Raw genomic sequence first — 12428 nt, forward strand, 5'->3', positions numbered from 1 at the left:
AGTCAATGTTAGATGTCACAATGTAAATTACATCCTAGAGAGATCCTACAGTGTTACTGAATATATATGTGTGTGTGTGTGTATATGTGTGTGTGTATATATATGTGTGTGTGTATATAAATGTGTGTGTATATATATGTGTGTGTGTGTGTGTGTATATATTTTGAAAATGCTTAGCTCTTCATTTACCATAAGTTAAAGTGTTCTTTCCTATTGCTCTTCCCCACATTTTTTGTGGGTAAAGCCAGACACTATTTAAAAATTTGGGATAGAAACTAAAAACCAATCTGGTTTTTAACTGTGTGCCAAGAGAAAATAATAGAAAGTGGAATTTTTCCCAATCCAATATGTTGATAGACTACCCCCAAAATGGCTATGACAGGTCGAGTGGGTGCCAGGCAAATAGTACAGTAAACAAACATCCTCTAGTGTCACAGTGTATGAAAATACCTCAAATTTTTTAAAGACTAGTAGTAAAATTATTTAAGATAATCTCATGTCTATTCCTATATTAGAAGAATGACACCCTAATGATTTGAATTTTAGATTCTGTCACAGGACAGCAGAGATATCATTCACCATTCTGGAATACCTTGTCAAATATTTTAATGAAATATCACAGCAGAGAATAAAGATACACTCATACCTTCTTGGTTTTTATGCTATAAGAGTTGTATGTTGAATAGTGGGGACAAGTCCCTCCTTACAATGGAATTAAATATTTATTATGAGTTTACTACCTCCGACAATTTCAAAATAAAGAGTTTATTCTAAGGTCAATTTGCAAAATACACAAAATCTCTAAGAAACAGAAATCATCCAAGTTACTGAAACCTAGAAATGCACTGTTAATATCATCTTTGGTCTAGATGTAATTTAAATCAAATTATACACACACATACACATACACACACACACATAAACTCATACATATGCATATATATGTATGTGTGTATATATATACACACACACACCTTTCTCATTTGAAATTATGTTACAATGACATTTGAATATATACATAAAATACATTTTTAAAATTTAAGATTAATTTAACAATGTGAAAAAATAATATGTATATAACATAGGATGAATTTTCATTTTAATATTGACCCCAGGAATCCAAGATGGGTAGTAGCTGGTTTCATTTTCCTTTTTTAAATGGTGCTCTATTAAATGATTACACCACGATTTGGATATATATTCATGTGCTGACAGTCAGTTGCTTAGCAGTTTATGATAAAATTAAACATATATCTACCCCATGATCAATGAATTACACTTCAATACATTAATTTAAGAGAAATTAAAACATGTGTCCATAAAATAACTACATACGGATGTTGATAGCAGCTTCATTTATAACTGTATCAAAATTAATTACTGATTCCTGGGTGAAATTATCATTTTTAAAAAACAAAATTTTCATTTAGATCCCACTTATAAGTGAGAACATGCAGTATTTGGTTTTCTGTTCCTGCATTAGTTTGCTAAGGATAATGGCCTCCAGCTCCATCCATGTCCCTGCAAAGGACATGATCTTATTTATTTTTTGTGGCTGCATAATATTCTATGATGTCTATGTACCACATTTTCTTCATCCAGTCTATCATTGATGGGTATTTAGGTTGATCCCATGTCTTCACTATTGTGCATAGGGCTGCTACGAACATACACATGCATGTGTCTTTATAACAGAATAATTTATATTCCTTTGGGTATTTACCCAGTAATGGGATTGGTGGGTTGAATGCTACTTCTGTCTTTAGGCTTCTGAGGAATTGATACACTGTCTTCCACAATGGTTGAATTAATTTACACTCCCACCAACAAAGTATAAGTGGTTTTGTTGTTGTTGTTGTTGTTCTTGACAACCTCGCCAGCATGTGTTATATTTTAACTTTTTAAATATAATTTTTTAATAATAGCCATTCTGATGGCTGTGTGATGGTATCTCATAGAAGGGAAAACAACACTGGGGCCTACTGGAGAGTGGAGGGTGGGAGGTGGAAGGTGGGAGAGGATCAAGAAAAATAATTAATTGGATACTAGACTTAATACCTGGGTGATGAAATAATCTATACAACAAACCCCCATGACACATGTTTACCTCTGCAACAAACATGTAAATGTACCCATAAAGTCAAAATAAAACTAATTTAAAGAAAATAAAAAACAAAATTAAACAATGTATTATAAAATAATAATTTGCTGTATTTTATTTCAGAGCTTTCTGATTTCTCCTGAATCTTGACTTGAGATTTTACAAAGTAATATTGATCACCTTTGTTACAGTGTAGGACTTCCAATTTGTCTTAACACAATCTATCATACAATCATACCAAACAAATTAATGGAGCTATAATATGGTTCTTTTATTGCTATGTTTAATAATGCTACAATACAGTCTCTTGTTCATAAATATTTTTCTATATTTGTGAATTATTTTAAGATAAATCCATAAATGCAGAATTTATATGAAAAGATAAAGGGATGTTTTATTGAAAATACATTGGTAAATATTACCCAATTATTCTTGGAAAGCCTTCATCAAATTATTCCCAAACCAGTAGTGTATGTACATTATATATCTTCCACCCCAATAATACTCTGACTATTAAATAGACTTATTAAACATTTCTACTTTCATCGACAAAGACAATCTATGGTTGAAACGTTAAATTCCTTTTTGTTAATAATGTTATTTAATATGTTATATAAATGTTAAATATATGTTCATGTGTTCCCTGTTCATACTCTTTGCATAGGTTTGCTTGGTTTTAACATTTCCAAGGGGAATCATAATAATATGTAAATATAGTATTTCTGTGAACTCCCTATTTTACACAGCTTTATGTTTTAAGATTTTTCTATACTGATTTAGTTGGGTGTCACCCATTTCTATTATAAATTATATATACACACACAGAGACTCTCTCTTTCACACACACATACACACACACATATACGCACACACCCCAATATTGATTTATTAGTTCTATTATCAATGACATGTAGACATATTCCAGTTTCTCCTATTTTAAATAATTCTACCATGAACTTTCAATTCCATATCTCTTAGTGCTCATATACAAGAGTTTCTCATTAGATGGGCTTCTCATTTCAGTCTCTTTTTAGGGTCTTTTTATGAAAAAATCTTTCATGTGGGTGAATTTTTAACAAACTTGTATTTGCAGTTTGCATTTTGTGTTTTGTTCAAGGATTTCTCCTGAGATTCCATTTCTGGTTAAGATGTGTGTTCATGCCATTATAGCCTAGATTAACTAAAAATTATGTTTGTAAGGACACTGTAGAAATGTGGTTATAAAGAAATCTAAACAAAACAACTTATAAAAAGGGGTGGAATTTTCAAGATCAGATCTATTTAAGTTCAAGATTTTCTCCAAGGCTACACTAAGAAACACAGTGTGATATTGCTAAAATTGTAGATAAATAGAGCAACAGAACAGAAATATTAATAGATAAGTCACAAATAGACCATGGATATGGTCTTAGATTATTGCTAAAGGTACCACAATTTAATAAGTCAATGGAAGGACTTTTCCACAAAAAGTGCCGGAAAGCCTACACATATATAGTTTTAAAAAATCTTTGAATCTTATTTTACTATCCACAAATATTAATTAGAAATGAATCATAGACCTAAATATGAAGGCTAAAACTATGAGGGTTTCTTAAGAAAATCCAGGATAATTTCTTTATGACCATGCAAAGAGCAAATATTTTATGGGAAAGACTGAACATGCAATAAGCATAAAGGGAAAAGTATTAAAATATATTTCATCAAAATTAAAATGTTCTGCTTGTCTATTGCCAGTATGATGAAAGCAAAAAGGTAAACAACAGATTGGGGAAGGTATTTTCAATGCATCTACGTGCAGCAAAGGATTTGTGTCTAGACTATTTAAAGCTCTATTAGCAAATCAACTGGAAAGAACAGATACATCAGTATGGCTGGACTAAAGAATTAAACCATCATTTCACAAAACTAGATATCCAAATATTTAATATATAAAAATATTCCTGTTGTCATTAAAACGAGAATAAAAAATGACTACATACTCATAAGAATTTAAAGTAAAAAGAAAGAAAATGCCAAGTGTTGGCAAAGATGAGGTTTAATGGAAATTTCATACATGACGAGAATGTGAGTAAATGATACAGCCAGCTTTGATAACTCTTTAGCTGATTCTAATATCATTAACCAAGCAATATATTGGCTACCAATATGAATCTCAGATATATGTCTAAAAAACTGAGTGTATGCATTTTAACATGTATGTACACACATCTTTAATTAGAATTGCTACAAAATGAAGTTACCCAAATGTGTATGTAATAGACAACGTAATAAAGACAAAATTTGAATATTCAAACATTTTTTAAAAACTATATGGTATTAAAATAATGAACTACTGATATGTATCATCACAATGATGAAACTACAAAATATTAAGAGAACACACATCAGTTAATATCATTCATAAATGAACAAGAAAGTATTTGTAACACATATAGCAGATAAAGAATAATTCACCAGAATTAAATGATTGCTACAAATCAATGAGCAAAAAAACAAAACAAATTAATTAGTAGAAAAATAAAGGACAAATACTTCATGAAGAGATATTTTATGAAGAAGAAATGCTATCAACCAGCATGCAACTGAGAATTAATTACTATGGCTATTAGAAAAAATATAAAATAAAACATTATACTATTTCACACTCATTTGGTTAGCAAAATTAAAATTTCTTTATGCAGTAAAGTTAAAGATATGTACATAATAAAAGCCAGCAATTTTACTTCTAGGTGTATATGGTAATGGCACTTTTGCAAATATGCAGACAGGGTACTTTTAAGGAGGCTCAGTTCACATATTTACAATGGCAAATTTTAAGTAACAGTTTGTTTCAACTATGAAAGGATAAATAAAATATAAAATTTGATATGAAGATAAAATTTATTTGCATTTCAAAAAATAGAGTTCACTAACTATATATAGATCTAGATCTATCTTAACAAAGACAGATTTGGAAAACAAAATACTCTATGAAAAAAATCAAGCTATAGAGTTATGACTAGACTATTATATTATTAATAAAAAAAGTATGTAAATTTTAAAAGCACATAAAGTTCCTGAGGTAATGTGGAGGGCATCATGCTTAAAATAGATGAAAGTTGAATTTCTACTTTACTTATATTTTCTCTTTCATAAGTAAAAAATGAGATAATTCCTATACAACTAAATTTAACTACTGTCAATTCTGACAAGCAAGTACAAGGTTGTTTATTATATTGTTTTTTATGCTTTTCTGCATTTACATTTTGTTCAAAATAAAAGAAAACCTTGTAATTTTATTAGAAGTACAGTCCATTAATTTCCTAATTGCATTCAAATAAAGTTTAGTTTGCATAATATTGAACTTTCCAGGCAACTGACAACATGCCACTCTCTGGGGGAATATATAGACACCTGAATTGATTATAAAAACTGCTTATTCCCAAAGAAGTCAAGAGGAAATGGAAAAAGGAATGTAAAAATGTGGCTCAAATAGAAAGACAGTATTACAACCAAATACATCAGTACACATATTAAGTACAAATGAGCTAAATGGTCCACTTAAAGGGCTAACAATTTTGGATTGGATTGGAAACAGCAACAATGATATCATCAATAATCACTATATGTTTACAAGACATAAAATCAGAGAAAGATTAAAGAAAAGTAACAAAGATATAACTGGCAAATTCTAACTAAAATAGGTAAGCAGTAAATAAATACATAAAAAGCTGCTGCAGTGGTAAAATATTCGGCATAGCTGATTTCAAGGTGAGAAAAATTTCCTGAGAAAAAGAAGTAATAGTTTTTTTTATAAGAGATCAATCTACCAGAAAATACCGTCATAATACAGACCTTCAAAATATTTTTAGCATAGAACTTCTCTTCCAAATAAATGGGGGTAATCTGGGCCAGGTTTATCATTCCATTTGAAACATTGAACACATGAAAAATATAAAATACAATGGTTTTCAAGACACAAGACATCAAACAATGAAGAACAGAAATCTCTGAAAGATACAAATTACATATGATCTATAATTTCCCTAGCTTGATGCCTTGAGAGAGTTTCCAGGCTATAGTACAATGAACAGCAATTTAGGCAGAACCCAACAGACACCATGAGGAGAGGAAATGAATCTGGAAATCCAGGTGTACTCCTGTAATTAAAATAATGTCCCACCAAAGAAGTTCCTGTCCTAATCCTTGGAACCTGTGAATATTTTACTGCACATGACTAAAGGAATTTTATAAATCTGATTAACGTCAAGAACCTTGAGATGTGGAGATTACGTGGATTAGGTGGGTAAGCCCCATTTAATCCCATCAGTCCTTAAAAACGAAGAAGCTTTTTCTTCTGGGGATCACGAAAGAGAACGGGAGAGATGGGAGCATGAGAAGGTCATGATCTGCCATTACTGTGAAGATGGAAGAAGAGGGCCACGAAGCTGAGAATGTGGGCTGAAAAAGGCAAGGAAATTAGATTTCCCCAGAGTCTCCAGAAAGGAATGTAGCTCTGTTGGCGTCGTGATTTTAGAGCAGTGAAACCCATGTTACATGTCTGATCCATGGAAATGTAAGATAATACATTGTGGTGTTTAAACTCATGTAAAATAATAAATCTTGTCATTATTTTTTATGTCAGCAGTAGAAAACTAATAGAGATACCAGCATAGCTAGGGTTTGCAGGGCAGGCTACTAAAACAGAAGACAGTTCCCAGAGAGACAACTGTGAAGAGTATTCAGCTGAGTATGGATCGTCATACATATGTAAAGCAATGGCCCAAATCAAGGGCAGAATTAAAGACAAAGATGTCCAGAGTTCACAAAGAACCAGAAATAGTGTCTGTTCCCACCAGTCAGACAAAAATTTTATGATTCACAGACCACTGGAAAGAATGTTTGAAGGTTTTTGCTTCAGTAGGTGAGTGTAATTAGACCTTCAATTAACATGACTGTGATACTATCTATAAAACAGTATAAGCAAAGACGAAAAAAATCAAACATTTCCAAGTGTCCTAACTACATATGAGAACAAAGACAAAGGGTAATTCTAGAAATACAATAATATCCAGCACCACATTTTAAAGTAACAAGGTAAAACTCATAATGACTGTTAGGCTACTATCCAATTAAAATTTGCTGGCATTTGCAGAAGCTGGAAAACGTGACCAATAACAAAGAGATCAATCAATCAGAACTAACTCGTAACTAATATAGATGCTACATTTAGCAGACATTCAGGCATTAAGTAGTTAACAACTATATCATTGTGTTCAAAATTTCAGTAGGAACATGGGAGATATGAGAAAGACTACAGTCAAAAACGTCTATAGTTGAATGCTACAATTTCAGAGATGAAAAAATACACTGTATGGTATTAATGGTAGATTATATATTGAAGAAGAAAACATTAGTGAGCTTGTATACCAAGCAATATAAACTACCTGAAATAAAACAAAAAGAAAAGAGGGTAAGAAAAATGAAAAGCGCATCAGTGAGCACTGTGTAGTTACAATGGGCTTTAACATCAGTGTAATTTAAGTTACTGAAAAAGAGGAGAGAGACAATAGAAAAAAAAAATCTTATTGAGGAAATAATGGCTTGGGCATTTTCAAATTTGGTGAGAACAGTAAACGTAAAGGTCGAAAACATTTAAAAAGTTTCATGCACTAGAAGCATGGAGAAAACTACACCAAGGTACGTCATAATCAAATTACTCAAAAACAATAATAAAATCTCAAGAGCAGTCAGAAAGATAACACTTATTATTTTTTGTCATAAGGATGACAGTATGTTTCTTACCAGAAACAAAATAAGTGAAAAGGTAATAGAATTATGTTGTTATGCTATTAATATTATTTACTTTATTAAGCAACATCATCTTGATTTTTCATACCTTTATTTTAGAACAACAAAAATACACAACATCCAATGCTGTTGTCAAAGCAGAGAGGGACTAGGGCTTGAGGCCCTTGTTTCTCGCATTAGACATAAGGACAGGAGGGAAAAACCACTAGATATCAGCAGAGGGAGCCAGGTGGGATGGGCCACTCAAGGCTGTGAAGGAAGCCATGGGGACGCTATGCAGAGGGCACAAGGCTTCCAAGTATAAACTCCTAATCTGCTTCCTTTATGTGAGACACATCCTCATCACACTCAAGAGGTGGGAACCTCATCAGGAATGGCAGCACTGGATTCCTCTGCTGCCACTTCGACTTCATTGAAACCTGGACCCAGCCTGATCTTGCAGTGGATGCCACTGGTGTGGGTCTGGGGATCCTTGAGAGAGAAACCAGAAGAGAGCAGTGTGGTTTCAAACAGCAGCACCACGAAGTCCTTGACAGCCTTGCTGTGCTTGTCTGTCTCAGCCTTCTAAAGCAGTGTCTCCACAATGGGGAGTTCGAGGTTGATCTCCAGGAGCTTTTTGGCCATCATGTAGCCCACCATAGAGCTGTCCCGAAGTGCCTGGGCTTTCATGATCCACCCCATGTTGGCTGTCCAGCTGTAGGTGCTGGTCACAATGTAGCAGTGTGAAGACACAAGCCTACTGGAGATAGCCACTTTGCAAATCTTCCTATCGAAGATTTATTTCATGAGCTTGCAGAGGCAGAGGTTCTCAAACTTCCCTTTGCTTTCCTCCATTTTTTCTCCTCGTCATCCTCAGGTAGCTTCAGACTCTTCTTGGTAACTGAGACCAGGCTCTTCCTATTAAACTCCTTGAGCTGCTGCATGCAGTGGGCTTGGTCATGTGCACCTCCTCAAAGCCCTGCTTCCATCCTCGCTCCACAAAGCAGAGTTGGCAGCCTGCTCTCTGCTCTCACCAGTGATGTCATAGGTGGACCTCTGTGTCTCCTTCATGCGAGAGACATACTCTGATGGAAATTCCATCTAATCTCCAGACTGGAAAGCACAAAAACACAGCAGCTCAAACAGACATAGCTGGTTAGTGGAGTCCTCATGGGCTCAAAGCTTTAGGTTTTTAGAGAATGCCTCATAGAATTTCTTCTAATTCTCCTTGTCTTCTGCCAGCACAGAGAAGAGCTCAAGATACTTTTTCCTTTTTTCTTTTGTTCTTTTGTTTTGTTTTGTTTTTGAAGCAGAGTCTCTGTTGCCGAAGCCGGAGTGCAGTGGCATGATCTCGGCTCACTGCAACCTCCGCCTCCTGGGTTCAAGTGATTCTCCTGACTCAGCCTCCCAAGTAGCTGGGATTTCTGGCATGCACCACCATGCCTGGCTAATTTTTGTGTTTTTAGTCGAGATGGGGTTTCACCATATTGACCTGGCTGTTCTCGATCTCCTGGCCTCAAGTGATCCACCCGCCTTGGCCTGAGTTTACAGGAGTGAGCCACCATGCCTCACCTCAAGGCATTTCTTAACAATTTCTTAACAATGTTTTTGCAAATGACTTTCAAGATTTTTCTGTGCTGGAGCACTTCTTGGGAGATGTTCCAGGGCAGAGCTTCACAATCAATGACATTACACATCAAGTTGAGATACTTTGGTATCAACTCCTCACAGCTGTCCATGGTGAACTCACGATGGACACAGACTTTGACATTGTTCTTTTTCTTCTTCTTGTCAAAGAGGTCAAAGGGAGCTCCTGACAAGGGATGAACAGCAATGCCCTGGATTCCAATTGACCTTCTACAGAGAAGTGCTTGAATGCCAAGTGGACTTCCTAGTCACTAGTGAGGCTTTTGTAGAATTCTCCATACTCTTCTTGACTGATGCCATCAGAGTTTCTGGTACAGATAAGCTTGGTCTCGTTTAGTTGTTCCTGATGGATATATTTCTCCTTGATCTTCATGGTTTTCTTTTTCTTATCCTTACTGCTGTCATCCTCCTCATCTGAACCCATATCTTCAATCTTGAACTTTTCCTCATCATCTTTACCTTCCTCTTCTTTCTCTCCTTTCTCTTTCTCTGTCTCATTGTCACTGATTTTCTTCTTTCATTCATTCCTTCTCCAAATAAAGGGTGATGGGATAACATATGAACTGGGATTGCTTCTTCACTACTTATTTGACCTGCCTCTGTTCTAAGTACTGTCTGGTCTTTTTTAAGGTGGAGGATCACTTTGGTACTCCAGCCAATGGGCTCACTATGATCAGCACGTACAATGAAGGAATGCCCCGCAGAAGACTGACTCCAAGGCAGGCTGTTCATCATTGCTGTACTTTGAGATCACAACCACTTTCTCTGCCACCAGGGAGGCAGAATAAAAGCCAACACCAAATTGCCCAGTCATGGATATGAATACACCAGCCTGAAGAGCCTCCATAAATGCTTTAGTACCAGACTTGGCAATGGTTCCCAAATTATTTATTAAATCAGCCTTGGACGTACCAATGCCTGTGCCCAGCAAGTCAGGATGTGTTCCCGAGAGTTGGGGATGATGTCAATGTTTAGCTCTTTACCACTGTCGAACTTGGAAGGCTCTCATAGTAAATCTTGTTCAAGGCATCAGATGCATTAGAAATCTTTTCCAAAGGAAAATCTCTTTGTTGGAATAGAAGGCATTGATGATGAGAGACATAAGTTGGGCAATTCATGCCTGAAAAGTGCAAATCTCTACCTCCTCCTCTTCATCAGGCATCATAAAAGGAAAAGGATTATGAGTACTGGAGAGCAAGGGCACTGCATGCCCAAGACGCATGCAGCACCAAGGCTGCACGAGGATGACTACTGGAACAACATATTTGAAATACTGAGAGGAAAAAAACCCAGCACCTTAGAACGTTAAACTCAGCGAACATATCTTTAAAAAATAAAGGCAAAATGAGCACTTATTTTAGATGCCAACCATGAAAGAATTCACCAGCAGACCCACATGAGAAAAAATGTTCAAAGCATGCCTTTAGACAGATAGGAAACGATGTAAGATGAAAGAAGAACATATGAGATAATGTTCTTATTTTAAGGCTCTTGGAAAGATAATAAGCCAATAATGATCGAATGTGAGGTTTATGACATATGTATAGGTAAATATATAATAATAGCATAAGATCAGGAGAGAAGAAAAAGAAGTATACAATTGTAATTTCCTATACTATACCAGAAGTGGTATAATATCTCTTGAAGGAATACTATAAGTCAAACATGAATACTAACAATCCTAAAGCATCACTAAAACCACAAGATAGAGCAAGCACTAATAAGTCACAAAGAAGATAAAATGGAATAATGAAGAGTATTGAATTACTTCAAAAGCATTTATAAAAAGAGAAAAAGGGAAAACAATCAAATAAAAAAACAGATGGGAGAAATGGAAAACAAAATCTAGATGTGAAAGCTAGACTTATCAGCAATTACATTAGCTACAGTTTAAGCATCCCAATTAAAAGGCAGAGATAACCAAGTTGGATAAAAAAAGTAAGATACTACTACATGCTGCTTGGAAGAAACATATCATAAATTTAAAAAATAGACCAAAAGGTGGCAAGATGGAAAAATATACCATGCTAATCCTGAAGAAAAGAGAGCTGGTATGGATGTGTCTTTATCTGACAAAGAGATTTCAGAGCAATCAAAAAATTCAAATAAAGAAACCTGATAAATTCTTCTCATGAAAATAGATGCCATAATTTTAACCAAAACTTGAGCAAATACAAACATCTTTTTGAAGAGTAATTAATCATGACCAAGTTTTTTTCCCCCAAATATGCAAAGCTGGTTTATCATTTGAAGACCAATGTATTTGCAATATGAACAACCTAATAAGGAAAAAAAAATTATCATCTTGATAGGTGCAAAGAAAACCAAAAGCATTTGATAAAATCCAATGTCCATTTGTATTAAAAATAAAGCTATCAGCCAATTAGGGAGAAAAATGAACTTCCTTAATCTGAGAATGCACATCTACAGAAAAATCTACATTACACTTAATTGGGGAACTTTCCATCATAGTAGGAAGGTTTTCCCCACTCTCGTGTTATAAAAGAAATCATCCATGTTTAATTCCAGAACTTCTATAGTATTATTTTCTATATTTAAGCTCATATTGTGGAATCTACATTAGAGTATACAATAAAATATCATTCTAATTTCATCTTTTTTTCTAAATAGCTATAAAGACATCATTTTTTTCTAAATAGCTATAAAGACATCATTTATTAAACAGTTAATCTTTTTCCCACTAATTTCACACACCACCATAATTATACACTAAATTTCCATATGCACTTGGGTTTATCACCGTATTTTTCATTCTGTTACATTGGATTATCTGGCTATTTGTGTATCAGTACTACAATATTTCAATTATATGTTTATATTTTTATAATTGGTGGTGCAATGTACACACTGCTCTTTGTTTTCAGTATTTTCCTCAATATTCTTGCCTTTT

General features: G+C 34.3%; 1 long non-coding RNA gene and 1 pseudogene across 1 annotated transcript in view; both read right to left on the reverse strand.

The window, feature by feature from the left end:
• The window catches only part of LOC102138819 (uncharacterized), a 996710-nt gene that overhangs the window by 832356 nt on the left and 151926 nt on the right, over nt 1–12428 (reverse strand). The gene's annotated exons all lie outside the window — the stretch shown is intronic.
• Nucleotides 7836–10679, reverse strand: LOC102120562 (heat shock protein HSP 90-beta-like; annotated as a pseudogene).

This window comes from Macaca fascicularis, chromosome 9, assembly GCF_037993035.2.
Source record: "Macaca fascicularis isolate 582-1 chromosome 9, T2T-MFA8v1.1".
Lineage (NCBI taxonomy): Eukaryota > Metazoa > Chordata > Mammalia > Primates > Cercopithecidae > Macaca > Macaca fascicularis.